We start from the raw sequence: 17,206 nt of genomic DNA on the forward strand, positions 1-17,206 counted from the left end.
TAAAAAATAGCACCTTCCTTAGTGCTATTGATAGTGTTGTGATTTGCCTTTATCCCAAAGCAGGCGAACAGACGCAACAAGGTGGCCATTTGTTGGTCGAGGGGTCTCTGGTCCAAATTGCGTGCCAAAGGTAAGTTCCGGTTCCTTTTAACTCTAGTTTTGTGGCGTATTTAGATATTAGTTAGGGGAGGGGGGAGGTGATAGGGAATTGGAAACATCTGTCTGAAATCAATGTAGTCCATGTCAATTTTGGGCATGCAATTCAATTTCACACGTGAGAATGTCAGAAGTTAAGTAAAAGGCAATCGTTGTAAACAACACAGCACACGTGATTAAAAGGCACTTCTAAACAGGCATGTAATAAAATAATAAGACCTGCAGATACAAAATATAAAAAATCATGGGAGTCTATAAAAAATAATGGCAGTCTCTAGCAAGAGTCATTGTCATTTGTGACAGGTACGTATTCGTTTTATTTTTTGTCAATGTACCTCTTCAGTGTCATTCAGTCTATTTCTCATCCCTTGTTGCTGCTTGAATGGACTTCTTCCCTTCTGTCACTTCCTTGGCTGCTCTCTCAAGAACCTCAAGGGGTCTAAACCTCTGCTTGTTTACATGTATACATGGGGCATGATGATGTCTGCTCTGTACTGTAAAAATGCATCTTGAGTTCATGTCAAATTTTATTTTTCACCAGGTAAGTTGACTGAGAATACATTCTCATTTACAGCAATGACCTGGGGAATAGTTACAGGGGAGAGGAGGGGGATGAATGAGCAAATTGTAAACTGGGGATTATTAGGTGACCAGATTGGGAATTTAGCCAGGACACCAGGGTTAACACCCCTACTCTTACAATAACTGCCATGGGATATTTAATGACCTCAGAGAGTCAGGACACCCATTTAACATCCCATCTGAAAGACAGCACCAATCACTGCCCTGGGGCATTGGGATATTTTTTAGACCAGAGGAAAGAGTTCCTCCTACTGGCCCTCCAACACCACTTCCAGCAGCATCTGGTCTTCCATCCAGGGACTGACCAGGAAGCAGCAGGCCAGCAGTGGTATGCAGGGTGGTATGCTGCAAATGTAGCTATACAGCCCTTTTTACATCAGTAGATGTCACTAAGTGCTTGTACAGAAACCCAGCCTAAAACCCCAAACCTCAAGCAATGCAGATGTAGAAGCATTGTGTCTAGGAAAAACTCCCAAGAAAGGCAGGAACCTAGGAAGAAACCCAGAAAGGAACCAGGCTCTGAGGGGTGGCCAGTCCCCTTCTGGCTGTGCCAGGTGGATATGATAAGAGCACATGGCCATTAAGGGCAAATCGTACTTCAAGATGTTCAAACGTTCATAGATGACCAGCAGGGTCAAGTAATAATCACAATGGTTGTAGAGGGTGCAACAGGTCAGCACATCAAGAGTAAATGTCAGTTGGCTTTTCATAGCCGAGCATGACACATTGCAAAAATACTATGCATGTAACATTTGTATGGGGTTTGGTGGCCATTGGCAAACATTTAGACTAAATTACTCCACACAGTTACAATGATTCACTTTCAGGCTAGGTTTAGGACCTCATATGGTAGCTCCTAGAGACCCCAACTGATGTATAGAACAATCTTAAAACAACCTACTCTGGTGTAGATGGAAGTATTCATTTGACTTGGTGAAAAAAAAATTTTGGGACCTAACCTGCTTACCACTTTTTCCATGTGATTTCTTCCTTCACAGACCCCATGAAATGATGACCTCTTCCTACTAATTTGATCACATGATTCATTATGTGTATGGTTTCCTAGAAACAAGGAGTGGCTCAACTAACCATTTGGCTCAACTTACCCCACTCTCCCCTAAAAATCAGTGTCTGATTTCTAGTTTAATTACATGTGATTAGGCCTACAAAGTATTTGATTTCTATATTACACTAAATTGTTTAATTAAAGTGCATCTAAATAATAAAAATCAGTTTTGCTATTTCAGAAAAGGAATATATTTGCCCATAAATACAATAGACCCTTTTTTACCACTGAGTGACACTCTTTCCTTAAGTCAAAAGCAACACCTATCAACTTTGCATATTGGGTATGTAAATAGGTCTGTCTCCACACAGTGTTTAGGTGTTCACTATTACTTATGATCGTCCAGACTACAGCTGTAAGAATGTAACCAGTAACCTTAACATCTTAATTATCCTAACCATTTCGTTTTTTATTGCTCGTGACTTCAGATTTCCTCATGTGGTCCATGTATGCCCCAGGGAACCACTTCAAGGTTATTCACTTCTTCCCAAATATGACTAAAAAATAACCACTTTTTTTATTTTTTAATACAGATGTTGTTCAATCTGAGAGTTTTTAGATGTCAACGATAATGACTGCAGACAGGCACAGATAGACATTACCGAAACCTACACTTGCAATGCTTAGGTCCAGTTTGTGTGTGTTTGTAAGCCAGAGCTTAGCCCCAACCCAACCTCCAACCTCTGCCCACCTCGGTAGCATTTCTCAGGGATTTTTCCATTTTTTTCCTTTGTCCTCCACCTCGTCTCTCTCTAGCCCCTCAGCCCTCAGCCAATCCTCAGGTAAAGTAGTTGTTTTAGGTTTCTCTGTATTGTGCTAAGGCTCAACAGGAATCCCTGTGCAGTGTGTGTGCTATTTCCCCCCTGTCTGGCCTAGCTACACTCTCCATTGTAGCTAATCAGGTCAGACAGGACAGATGCTGTTACTGTACTGAGATTTGAAGGAAATTCACAGGCAGTGCTGCTGATCTGGTCTGAACACCACACAGTAGAGCCTGTCTGTGTGACTCCTTACTTTGGCTTTCTACTTTAGCCCAAGCATTATTGTTACATCACTGGTGTGCTAGCCTTGATTTCTGGTAAAATTGTAGTTTTATTAATATACGTCTATTGTATTTATATATTTGTGTCATACTTGTTCATTTGGTGGTGTTGTAACATTGTGATGATGAGAGGTTATGTTAGCCTCCATATTTGTTAACTGGTGATTGAGCTAAGAAAGAAGAGATGCGATTTAAAAATATTTTAGGGGACTTCAATAATGATATAGAGTATGTAATTTATTGTGGCGACACTTCCAATTTTTCACCCCCCCCCTCACCCTAGTCATTGGGTACCCCCAACAGTTAAGTTGTAGCCCTTGACAAACACACCTCATTCAACTCACTGAGGGCTTCATGATTAGTTGACAAGTTGAATCAGGTGTGCTTGTCCAGGGTTACAATAAAAATGTGTACGGTTTTGGGGGTACTCAACAACCAGGTTGGGAAACTGCTCTAGGGTGTTCCATTCCACTCTAGTAGTTGATCATTTTGATTGTATACGTCCATGGTGGCTCTGCCCTATACACAGATATTTTGAACTAGTCCATCGGTGACACAGCCCAGCTCACCTGAGGATTCTCATATCCTCTACTCTGGTTAGTAATGTTGGTTGTGGTTAGGTTTACAATCAGATTTTTACGAGAGAAATTGTAGAATTTCTGGCTTTGCAGCTTGACCAGTTAGTGACAATTGACAAATCTCTACTCTCTACACCACTCTGCCTCAGCGCAGCAGAAACACATCATGGCCTCTACTTTCTCCTCAAGCAGCTACTGTCCGCCATCGCTCCTTCTCCAGCATGTCTCTGAGACACAGTAGTGGTGGCCGAAGTCACTCCAAGGCCCCTGTCTTCCCTGTCCTCCGTCAGCACCCTGTCCCTCACCCACTCCCTCTCTGTGGGCAATGGGCTCAATGTCCTGGGCACCCTCTCCTCCCTGAATGGCAAGGGTGTGGGCGCAAGCGACAACGGAACCATGCATTGCCTGAACGACCGGCTGTCCAACTACCTGAACAAGGTGCGCTCCCTGGAGAGATCCAACGCTGAGCTAGAGTTCAAGATCAAACAACTAATGCTGGAGCGGGCGCCCAAAGGTCACGATATCGAGGGCATGATGGCCCAACGCCATTGGAGAGAAGGTCAGCGCCCACATGGCCGTAATGATAAATATATGTAATCAGCCAGTCAGTAACTGTGTACCATTATAGCTTACAATACACACAATTATTGTTAACATTTGTGTAGACCTATTCCATAAACGTCTCATGTATGCGCCCTGCTGTGCTCCTCAACATTTTGCTTTCACAATGACATTCAATCCGTCTTCGCTTTCCTGCGATGGAACACTTACATATGTGTACCTGTGTGCTTTAGTATCTAACTTTAAAGTAAATATTTTCCTTCCTGCTACTCCTCGGGTGAGAAAGAAGAACCTGGAAAATGCTCGCATCATGCTGGAGATTGATAATGCCAAGCTGTCTGCCGATGACTTCAGGGTCAAGTGAGTGCCAACTTAGAGGGGCTTTTCTTCTACCTCCCAGTCTGAGAAATTCACATGGGAGTGCTAAACTGCATTGCACTTTGGATAAATGACCTCTCTGTCATGCTGAGAAAAAAGAGCCTGTTCCCACAGCGCTCAGACAGAAAGGAGGCCATCAGTTCACACTGGCCATGATAGATAGGATCAAGGAGACATCATCACAGCCAGAAGAGGACTGGCCACCCCTCATAGCCTGGTTCCTCTCTAGGTTTCTTCCTAGGTTTTGGCCTTTCTAGGGAGTTTTTCCTAGCCACCGTGCTTCTACACCTGCATTGCTTGCTGTTTGGGGTTTTAGGCTGGGTTTCTGTACAGCACTTCGAGATATTAGCTCATGTATGAAGGGCTATATAAAATAAACTTGATTTGATCTGATTTGATCATCCGTTTCAGAGGTATTTGCGGTCGGCAAGGTGAAGCACAAATCAAAAGGCACCAGAGTACAGTCTGTGTCGAGGTCTGTAAGTATTCACAGTGTACTGATTTTATACAGTCAAATGTTGGAATGCAGCAATGTTCACAGTATGTGTCGATTTATCTGTTGACCAAGGTAGGGTTACATGTGTATATGTGTGTGTGTGTGTGTGTGTGTGTGTGTGTGTGTGTGTGTGTGTGTGTGTGTGTGTGTGTGTGTGTGTGTGTGTGTGTGTGTGTGTGTGTGTGTGTGTGCGTGTGCGTGTGCGTGCGTACCTGCCTGTGTACATATGTGAGTGTGTCTATGTCTCGGTTACCATTCATCTGTTTAGATGGTAGGCAGAGGCCCCACTGTGCCAGTCTGTAGAGAGGGACTGTCTTGCTCTGAGGATGGCCAGGTCAGACCACGTCCAAATCATAGCTACCCTCAGAGGAAATCTGGACAGCCTGAAGGAGGACCTCTGCTTCCTCAAGAAGAATCATGATGAGGTGAGAGCTCCACTGCACGGGTCAAAGGTCAAGTCATAACAGGTCCACCTATTACTGATGAGTATTTACACATCAAGCTAATCACCTCAAACATTGTCAAACAGTTTTTGGTTCAGTGGAGGGTCGCTGCAGGAAACAGAGTTGGATTCTGGATTGTCCCATTGCACATACTCTTAAATATGAATTACATCCTCAAAAAAACATGAGGATTCATATGGTATTTCCCTAAGGCATATTTTTTACCTTAAAATTATGTTTATTATTATAGACAAATGGTGCTTTTTGTAACAGAGAAATTTGTGTTAAAATGTAAACATATTTCAATTTGGTACAGTTTCTCTCCGCCAGGCATGTTGAATGTCACTGAAATATGATTGTGAGTAAAATGACCCTGTACTCTCTGTAGTTTCTGTCTGTAGATACCATGGTCAGACTAGTGCACATACACACAAACACATCACGCAAGCACAGAGTGTGTTTAGACAGCCATGCGTGGTGTCCAGAATGTGGCCAACTACGCATGCGCCTTAGTAGAAGGGATATCTCACATGCGCACACACACACACACACACTATTACATCTGAACAGTCGGATACCTTTTTTAAGGCAGCTCACCACCTGGCTGCCTCCCCATAGAGCCAGCAACAACACACTGACATGAACTACCGGCTGAACTATCTGGGTGTTAGTGTGTAGACATTGATTTGGACCGATCAGTATCAACCATTACAGTTTTAAATCTCCAGGCCCACTGAATGTGTCTCTCACCATCAGGGTTGGGTTTATTTTCACTTGTAATTCCAGTTGAATTCCTGAGGTGCCTGAATTGAAATGGAGTTGACCTCAACCATGCTCTCATGTGCCTGTAGGAAATGGGCGTGTATCCATGAAGGCCTGTATGACCAACAAGCAGGTGGCGGTGGATGCGGCCCAGGGCCCAGATCTTGAGGCCATAATGGCTGAGCTGCGGATCCAGTATGAGGGCATTGCTCGTAAGAACAAGGAGGACTCAGAGATCTGGTACCTGAGGAAGGTCAGTGAGAAGTCTGGCATGGTAATGATGAGGCTCTCAGCTGAGCTCAGGAGCATATCACTCTTAAGACTGAGTAGAAGTATTCTTCAGTATATTGTCTGTATTTGTGTACATTGTACTGTATGTGGGTACAGTGGGGCAAAAAAGTATTTAGTCAGCCACCAATTGTGCAAGTTCTCCCACTTTAAAAGATGAGAGAGGCCTGTAATTTTCATCATAGGTACACTTCTGGGACCAAAGTAGCAAAGCCTACCATCAGCAAGAGCATTGAAGATGAAACGTGGCTGGGTCTTTCAGCATGACAATGATCCCAAACACACCGCCCGGGCAACGAAGGAGTGGCTTCGTAAGAAGCATTTCAAGGTCCTGGAGTGGCCTAGCCAGTCTCCAGATCTCAACCCCATAGAAAATCTTTGGAGGGAGTTGAAAGTCCGTGTTGCCCAGCAACAGCCCCAAAACATCACCGCTCTAGAAGAGATCTGCATGGAGGAATGGGCCAAAATACCAGCAACAGTGTGTGAAAACCTTGTGAAGACTTACAGAAAACATTTGACCTCTGTCATTGCCAACAAAGGGTATATAACAAAGTATTGAGATAAACTTTTGTTATTGACCAAATACTTATTTTCCACCATAATTTGCAAATAAATTCATTAAAAATCCTACAATGTGATTTTCTGGATTTTTTTTTCTCATTTTGTCTGTCATAGTTGAAGTGTACCTATGATGGAAATTACAGGCCTCTCTCATCTTTTAAAGTGGGAGAACTTGCACAATTGGTGGCTGACTAAATACTTTTTTGCCCCACTGTAGATGTACTCATGACTGCTTTGTGTACGCAACACTGCTGGTGCAATGGAATACTTCTTCAGTGTCAGCCTGATTGTTTACTGCCTAAGCACTTATGATGAACGTGTGTGTTTTGCCGCTGGAGTCAGTGCAGTTGGAGGTAAAGGAGAGCGGTGAGGTGCTGCACTGTGTGCTCAGAGCGAGCTCAGCGAGAGATGTCGCTTCCTACAGGCTCTGGAGGGGGAACTGGACAGTCTGCGCAAGCAGGTACTGCAGCTCTCCTCCAGCTGTCCAAACGCCCCCTTCTGTCCATACACGCCCACTTTCAGTCCAAACACATACCCTTTAGCTGTCCAGACACACACCCCTTCTGTCCAGACATACACTACCGGTCAAAAGTTTAGGAACACTTACTCATTCAAGGGTTTGTCTTTATGTTACTATTTTCTACATTGTAGAATAATAGTGAAGACATCAAAAATATGGAATAACACATATTAAACAAATCAAAATATATTTTATATTTGAGATTCTTCAAATAGCCACCCTTTGATGACAGCTTTGCACACTCTTGGCATTCTCTCAACCAGCTTCACCTGGAATGCTTTTCCAACAGTCTTGAAGGAGTTCCCACATGCTGAGCACTTGTTGGCTGCTTTTGCTTCACTCTGCTGTCCGACTCATCCCAAACCATCTCAATTTGGTTGAGGTCAGGGGATTGTGGAGGCCAGGTCATCTGATGCAGCACTCCATCACTCTCCTTCTTGGTAAAATAGCCCTTAAACAGCCTGGAGGTGTTTTGGGTCATTGTCCTGTTGAAAAACAAATGACAGTCCCACTAAGCCCAAACCAGATGGGATGGCGGTAATTTCCATAATTTATGTCCAAATAGCTACGTTTGTTAGCGCGTTTGGTAAACAAATCCAAAGTCACGAAGCGCGTTCACTAAAAGCAGACGAAATGTCAAAAAGTTCCGTTACAGCTAGTAGAAACATGTCAAATTGAATCAATCTTTAGGAGGTTTTTAACATAAATCTTCAATAATGTTCCAACCGGATAATTCCTTTGTCTTCAGAAATGCGATAGAACAGAGCTCGCTCTCACATGAACGCGCATGGTCAGCGCATGTTCAGGTCATGGTAGACCTTACTCAATCCCCTCTCATTCGGCCCCACTTCACAGTAGAAGCATCAGACAAGGTTCTAAAGACTGTTGACATCTAGTGGAAGCCGTAGAAAGTGCAAAATGACCCATATCCCACTGTGTATTCGATAGGGGCTGAGTTGAAAATCGACCAACCTCAGATTTCCCACTTCCTGGTTGGATTTCTTCTCAGGTTTTTGCCTACCATATGAGTTCTGTTATACTCACAGACATCATTCAAACAGTTTTAGAAACTTCACAGTGTTTTCTATCCAAATATACTAATAATATGCATATATTAGCAACTGGGACTGAGGAGCAGGCAGTTTACTCTGGGCACCCCTGGGCACCTTTTCATCCAAGCTACTCAATACTGCCCTGCAGCCATACGAAGTTTTAACACTGTGTTATAGTCTCCTACCATAATGATTCGATCCTTTGTTGCCTGTAAGTTCAATAAGTTGATATAAATGTTTTCGAAGAAGTATGGATCATCCTGATTTGGACCATATAGATTAACGAGCCAAATCTCTTTTTCGTCCACTTTCATATTCAAAAGGATCCACCTTCCAATCATTCCTGACTATTTGCACATTCAGATCAACATTTTTGTTAATTAATATCATCACACCCTTTGAGTTCCTTTGTCCATGACAGAAAATTATTTCACCACCCCATTCCTTTTTCCACACAACTTCCTCTAAGGATGTAGAGTGAGTTTCCCGTAAGTATATGTTATATTCCTTTTCTTTTAGACATGTAAAGACTGATCTTCTTTTTTATAATCTGCTAAACCATTACAATTATAACTGGCTATACTTATTTCACCCTTTACCATAACTAGATACTATTCTCAGTCTAAATTGACCATAATTAGTGCTTGTAAAGTTACTGCCATCAGAGATATTATGACGGTCTAAACTAGAGCTTTCAAATGTCTGATATTTAGAATTCAAGAAATAGGTTCTAGCAGTATTTGTTTTATTCACTTGCCTGTTTGCCTGTGAGCCAATACCACAGATGTTAGAAAATTCAGACAAGATATTATGTATGTAGTAAATCTGAGTAGGGTGATGTGTATGATATTGGATGTGATTTAGTGAGAGTGTGTACGATGACTGTATAAGAGTAATACAATAATTTGTGATGTCCAGATAAATAATTACTCTGCCAGTTTGCATGGTTGAGTGTCTGTGTGTAACATGTAGTGCATATATCCTTAATATTCATGATGATAATTGTAATCCATATCATATCACCATCAAAGTTGCATCATAATTACCTTTAACATGTTTGAAAAACACATCCCAGCATTTCCATAGCAATTGACATTTCACATGATCATGAAAGAGACCTTGCATTACTCTAGAGACGGCTTTACTACAGTACAAATGTATTCCGTACAATATGTTATTATTCCCCAATGCCCCTATTCTGATATCTTCCCCTTGCTTGTTGTAAACATAAATAAACTTCTAGACAAATACATAATAAAGATAAACAATAAACACATTAAATTATAAAACAGTTCTCGACAATAGAGAGAGGGGGAGAAAAGAGAGAGTGAGAGAAGAGAGCGAGATCAGGTGTGTATGTATAAGTCCATATGTGTAAGCAAGCATGTAATTGAGTATGTGTGTGTTCATATCCACTTCATAAATGTTGTGATATTTTTACAGTTCCCATTCCTTTTTTTTGTAACCTGAAGTCCCTGTAGAATTTAGTACAGCCACGGTGTTATGGAGCTGTCTCGGAATAGCTGTCCATCTATAAAAAGTTTGTCCATAATGATAAAGGCATGCTTACCCTTCTCCCTTTGTTGTCTTTGTACTGGATACAGTCTCTTACGACGTTCGTTTATCTCCCTTGGAAATTGGTCATTGAGACCAAATTTGGTCCCTTTAAGCTCCCTTCCCCTGCTTTTGATCAGCTCCTTTTGTCGGTAGTGTTCAAATTTTGCGATGATCGGTCAGGGACCCTTGGTCTTGTCGTTCCGAGCTCCAAGTCTGTGTACTCGGTGGAAAGCCATCTTGTTTACAGTCTCTATAGAAAGTTTCAAGGCGGATTGCATGAATTCTCTGATCGTGCCCTCTGGATTATTGGATGCGAACCCCCGAAAAAAATATGATATTCACGCATGCTACGACTTTGTATGCCTAGTAGCGACCCCTTCATCACCCTGTTTTTCCTGAATAGACAATCCATGTTGGAATCGTGGATTTTTACCTTGGCTGTGAATGTCTTGTTTTCTCTTTGGAGCGTGAGAATTTCCCTCTGGCTGAATTCCAAACTCCCCCCAAACCCTGCTACCTCCTCACAAAACTTTTCCACTGTTGCATGGATTCCAGCCAGAGCACTAGCCTCTACTTCAACGGTAAGTCAATCGTCTGTGTCTGTAGATGAATCTGTTTTTCTTTTTTTGTCGGGTTGAACTGCATTGTTGGTTAAGGGCTTGTAAGTAAGCATTTCACAGTAAGGTGATACCTGTTGTATTCGGCATGTGACAAATAACATTTGATTTGATTTTGATATTAACGTTTTAGGTTGAACAGGCCTCTTCTGGCTGTGTGTGCATAATATATTAGTTGAAACAGTGGTGAGCCAGGTGTTTACTACAGTTACCTGATTGCTGTGTCAGTGCAGGAGCTAGGTGTTTAACAAGCCACAACAATTTGGCAGCCATGTCTGTGTACAACATTAGCATTCGAGTGATGAGTGGTGTAGTAGTAAGCAACTATCACATTGCTACCATTTCTGAGTATAACACTAGCGTCATAGGTTAGTGATGATTTCAATTTCTAGCTAAACATAGAAGGCTAACTTGGCTGCCGTGGGCTGTCCTGTCTGTCCACATGCAGGTGGGTGTGTTGGATGGGAACCTGGGAGAGAGCAGCCATAAATATGCTTTGGAGATGGACCGTCTGCAAGCCACTCCGTGTCAGCTGGAGGAGGAGCTGTTCCAGCTGTGTCTGGGCATGCAACGCAACAAGACTGACTATGAACAGATGCTCCGCATTAAGCAGAACCTGGAGCTGGAGATCACCACCTACAGGCGGCTGCTGGAAGGAGAGGAAGTGTGAGTCCCTTTATTTCAGCCTGGTGTCGTAGACTAGACGTAATATAGTCAAAGTAAATCCGGAACACTGAAATTAGTGTGATATGTTACGTTTGGTATGGTTACATAAGTCATACGGTTGCTAATTAGCAACTTTTCAACTACTTACTACTTTTAAGCTACTTAGCCAACCTAACCCTTCCCCTAACCTTAACCCTTCCCCTAACGCTAACCTTAACCCTTTAGCCTAACATTAGCCAACATTAGCCACTTAGCTAGAATTCCTAACATATTGTACGTTTTGCAAATTTGTAACATATCATACGAATTGTAATTCATAACATATCATATGAAATGGGTGTTGGACATCCACAAATGAATACATACCATACAAAACGTAAAATATACTAAATGGCGTGTTTCGGATTTACCTACAGAATAAAATGAAATGCTCTGAGACCAGGTTGTCTATTTATTTATTTTAAATATTTGTATATTTATATATTTTCAGCTAAGATTTAAACTCAGAAATAATTAGTATGCAGATTAACATTCCCTCACTTCAGATCTGAAAATGAATACAATAAGATATTGGTGTAGGCTTATGTTTCTTGGTATTAGTAATTTGGGAATCAGCGTCTTGGTGAATTGTAGCTGAGAGAAATCAACTCCAACATATATACATCTCAATGGAGTTGCGTTGCGATGGGTGTCGGGGTGGTATACCCCGACTACATCAACTCACTGTCAGTCGATACTTGTAAAAATAACAATTGTTTCATTTTTGACTGTGTACCTATGTTTGTCCTGTTTAACTGTGAGCTTTTCTTTGGGTGCTGCACTCCGTAGTTTTCGTAAAAAACGTAATTCTATGTGACGTCTGTCAAATTGCGTCGCATAATCCACTGTTATCCAATCAGGTATGAAGTTAGCAACTTCAAACATCCACTACCACTAGATACTTTTAGAAATATAAACAATTTATAACTTACTGTGTACCTGTGCTTGTCTTGATTGTTATAGAGTTATCAGTGGGAGTTGGAATCCATATTTTTTTACATTTTTTATAATGGATTGAAGCATTCAAAGAAATGTTTGCAGTTACACAGGACAAACATACAGACCAGATAAGCATTAAATAATAGACATTTTTAAAAGTATCGACTGATAGTGATTCGGTGTAGTCAGAAATACACTCCGACAACATTCATCGTAACTCAACTCCATTGAGATGTATATACAGTGCGATCGTAAAGTATTCAGACCCTTTTACTTTCTCCACATTTTCTTACGTTACAACCTTTAAAATGTATAAAATAAAAAAAATCTCATCAATCTACACACAATACCCCATAATGACAATGCGAAAACAGGTTTTTTGAATATTTTGCAAATGTATAATTTTTTTTAAATTTTAAATACCTTATTTACATAAGTATTCAGACCCTTTGCTATGAGACTCGAAATTGAGGCCAGGTGCATCCTGTTTCCATTGATCATCCTTGAGATGTACCTACAACTTGATTGGAGTCCACCTGTGGTAAATTCAATTGATTGGCCATGACTTGGAAAGGGACACACCTGTCTATATAAGGTCCCACAGTAGACAGTGCATGTCAGAGCAAAAACCAAGCCATGAGGTCGAAGGACTAGTCCGTAGCGCTCCGAGACAGGATTGTGTCGAGGCACAGATCAGGCGAAGGGCACCAAAAAATGTATGCAGCATTGAAGGTCCCGAGAACACAGTGGCCTCCATCATTCTTAAACGGAAGAAGTTTGGAACCACCAAGACTCTTTCCTAGAGCTAGCCACCCAGAAAAACTGAGCAAACGAGGTCAGGGAGTGACCAAGAACCCGATAGTCACCCGATAGTCACTCTCCAGAGTTCCTATGTGGAGATGGTAGAACCTTCCAAAAGGACAACCATCTCTGCAGCACCCCACCAATCAGGCCTTTGTGGTAGAGTGGCCAGGCTGAAGCCACTCCTCAGTGAAAGGCACGACACCCCGCTTGGAGTTTGACAAAAGGCACCTGAAGACTCTCAGACTCTTAGACCATGAGAAACAAGATTCTCTGGTCTGATGAAACCAAGATTGAACTCTTTGGCCTGAAAGCCAAGTGTCACGTCTGGACGAAACCTGGCACCATCCCTACAGTGAAGCATGGTGGTGGCAGCATCGTGCTGTGGGGATGTTTTTCAGCGGCAGGGACTGCGAGACTAGTCAGGATCGAGGAAAAGATTAATGGAGCAAAGTACAGAGAGATTTTTGATGAAAACCAGCTCAGGACCTCAGACTGGGGCGAAGGTTCACCTTCCAACAGGACAACAACCCTAAGCACACAGTCAACACAGGAGTGGCTTCGTGACAAGTCTCTGAATGTCCTTGTTTGGCCCAGCCAGGGCCCGGACTTGAACCCAATCTAATATCTCTGGAGAGACCTGAAAATAGCTGTGCAGCGACGCTCCCCATCCAACCTGACAGAGCTTGAGTGAATCTGCAGAGAAGAATAGGAGAAACTCCCCAAATGCAGGTGTGCCAAGCTTGTAGCAACATACCCAAGAAGACTTGAGGCTGTAATCGCTGCCAACGGTGCATCAATAAAGTACTGAGTAAAGGGTCTGGATACTTATGTAAATGTCATATTTCTGTTTTTATTTTTGAATCATTTGCAAAGAAATCTAAAAACCCGTTTTTGCTTTGTCATTATGGGGTATTGTGTGTAGATTGATGAGGGGGGAAAACAATTTAATAAAATGTAGAGTAAAGCTGTAAGGTAACAAAATGTGGAAAATGTCAAGGGGTCTGAATACTTTCTGAATGCACTGTATAGTGGAGTTGCATTCTCATTTAGATGAATTGGTGTATAATTCAGGCAAGGATGAGACAAGAGCCTTGTAATAAACTGTATGTGTGACTATTTTATTTATTTTTTCAGTTAAGAACAAATTCTTATTTTCAATGACAGCCTAGGAACAGTGGGTTAACTGCCTTGTTCAGGGGCAGAAAGACAGATTTGTACCTTTTCAGCTCGGGGATTTGAACTTGCAACCTTTCGGTTACTAGTCCAACGCTCTAACCGCTAGGCTACCCTGCCTACCCTGTCGACTAGTAGGGCTGTCCCCAACTAAAAACTATCTTGTTCGCCTATTTTTTTTCGATGTGAAACGTGTATTTTCCCATACATAGACACAACCTATGAGTTTTAATAAAATCACCAATATATGCATTGAGCTTGTCTGATGCTGTAAGCTCACTGTTTGATGAAATAAGAAACAAATGACTCGATGGAGTCAGACATCCAGATAACCTATTCCGACCATCCTCCTCCTGCTCCTACTGGCTGTCACAGATTCTGCCATTACTCTCCTGAAGTGCCGATAATAGGCTACTTGAGGAGTCGGCAAACTTTCTCATGTGGAATGTCAATTTATCTTACCATTCCTACCGATCTGCATGCCAGTTATGGTTTTCATATACACATTTTCGTGGAACAGTTTAATATATAATGACGTCTTCGTATCTCAAAAGCATTGATGTGGTTAATCAAAATGATATCCAAATCTAAATGAAAATGATACTAGCATAAATACTAACTTCTATTGCCATAGCCAACTATGTAAAAATAGCCTATAAATTCAACAAATAAAAACAATGCAGCCTGCAGGTAGAAAATATCCTGTTAAAAATAAATATCCTATAAATCACATTGACTATGCATGGCCCGTCTGCAACAAACTTGAAACATTGTATCAACTATTAACTTGGGACTGGCCTGAAGCTCCTTGCAACATTGTATCAAATATTCTGGGCCCTCAGAGTTTCCTGCACCAGTGAGCTCCTGACAGACACACAGCTGTAGGCTATTTGCGCAAGGGATAAGTAGTAATTAGGTAGGCCTATTTTATGTTTCCACTGTCATTTTTTCCCCTTTCAGCTGAGTGGTTATCGAAAGAGAGCTGGAAAGATTTTTCAAATAGCCCACATTGAGGAATTATTGTCATTCTCAATGGATGTAAAAACAGACTTAGTTTGCTTGCTGTTTTGAGGTGAAGAAAACATTACTTTGAGAAGCTCCACAGCTCATTGGTGGTGGTGCATGAAGCCAATCAGAAATACTATCAGGTTCCCAAATGGGCACATTTATATGCCTACATTTACTCGCAGGCCAGGTATCCTATAGGCTTATTTATATGCATAATCAGGTGAGTGTCTTTACTCAAAATTGACAGGAGCTCTCCAAACAAAAGACAATGACTAAATTGACAATTTGTAAATGGAATGAAATAAACCAAAACTTGTTTCTCACAAGTGTAACATATGTTGTGCGCTCTGCAAACAACGTGTCCACTCTGACAACAAGAACGGTAAAAGACTGGAATAATAATATATTAAAAGCATTAACAGATATCACCAAACAAACATTGTACTGTGGATTAGGAATTAAGGGTAAATGTTCTACTGGTGATGATATATATAATGGGGAATTGATAAACACTAACAATCAAACCCAAACAATTCACGCAATAAAGTTATGAAAAAATGAATGTGCACAAATTGGCGGGAGAGAATGCATTCTGGAGAGACACTTGCATTGTGCTGCCACACTCCCCTTCTTCTTGGACTGTGCCATCCAGCAGCCTCCGCAATGGAGGTTCACTGAGACCATGATCAACGGCAGGGTAGTGGACGAATCCAGCTGCTCCAGCTTCAACTGTTCTGCCTGCGGCATGGAACCCTGACCTGTTCACCGGACGTGCTACCTGTCCCAGACCTGCTGTTTTCAACTCTCTAGAGACAACAGGAGCGGTAGCGATACTCTCAATGATCGGCTATGAAAAGCCAACTGACATTTACTCCTGAGGTTCTGACTTGTTGCACCCTCGACAACTACTGTGATTATTATTATTTGACCATGCTGGTCATTTATGAACATTTGAACATCTTGGCCATGTTATGTTATAATCTCCACCCGGCACAGCCAGAAGAGGACTGGCCACCTCTCTAGGTTTCTTCCTAGGTTTTGACCTTTCTAGGGAGTTTTTCCTAGCCACCGTGCTTCTACACCTGCATTGCTTGCTGTTTGGGATTTTAAGCTGGGTTTCTGTACAGCACTTTGAGATATCAGCTGATGTAAGAAGGGCTATATAAATACATTTGATTTGATGGAGCAGATCGAGGAGAGCAAGAAATTAGCTAATCAGCTCCATTAGTTTATCTACATTATCTTCATCATCACACACACACACAGAGCCGTGGACCTCCACATTCTGGTTGGAAACACGTGAAAGATTGCTTTTTATTCACTAGCCACATTGACTAAGGACGGTCTGAGAGTCGACCAAGGAGATGTCTGACCACCTGCCTCTGGACATACAGTAGCTGTAGACTAGTGTGATTACTGTTGGAAAATGTGTGGGGTCAATGTATAATCAATATTGGGAATATAAAATCTTGGGGTTTATTTGAGAAATAGTCAACAGATTTTCTGCATCTTTAATGGTGTTTTTTGTGTGCTTTAATTGGTGATGGGGAGAGTAAGTCTGGACTAGAAGTGTGTATGTTTTTATGTGAGCAGGAGGGCATGAGAGATCCCTTCAACATCCTCCTACTGCACATTTAGTTTTCATGGTGTGTAGTAGCTTTGTAACGGTACAGTACATTCTTAACCAAAATGTAACTATAGTATAGTTGCATACATTTTGTTATCCAAATCCCATGGAATCACATGGAATTGTAACTGTGCAAATTTATGCAAAGTGTGAACTCAGCTTGAATATAAAAAAGGTCAGCATAACAAGCACATTCATTTACCCACCAAATTAGAGTATTGTTGTAGATCTTAATGCTTTCACCTCTAGCACAGTGGTGAAACAAGGCTATTTGGAAACCCTATGGTAGAA

The 17,206-nt window shown here is 41.7% G+C and overlaps 1 pseudogene; it reads left to right on the top strand.

The window, feature by feature from the left end:
* The first annotated feature begins 3,590 nt into the window (after positions 1-3,590).
* LOC139545867 (keratin, type I cytoskeletal 18-like) lies at positions 3,591-16,776 on the top strand (annotated as a pseudogene).
* The last annotated feature ends 430 nt before the right edge of the window (positions 16,777-17,206 follow it).

The sequence above is a fragment of the Salvelinus alpinus genome, chromosome 19 (genome assembly GCF_045679555.1).
Source record: "Salvelinus alpinus chromosome 19, SLU_Salpinus.1, whole genome shotgun sequence".
Taxonomy (NCBI): Eukaryota; Metazoa; Chordata; class Actinopteri; order Salmoniformes; family Salmonidae; genus Salvelinus; species Salvelinus alpinus.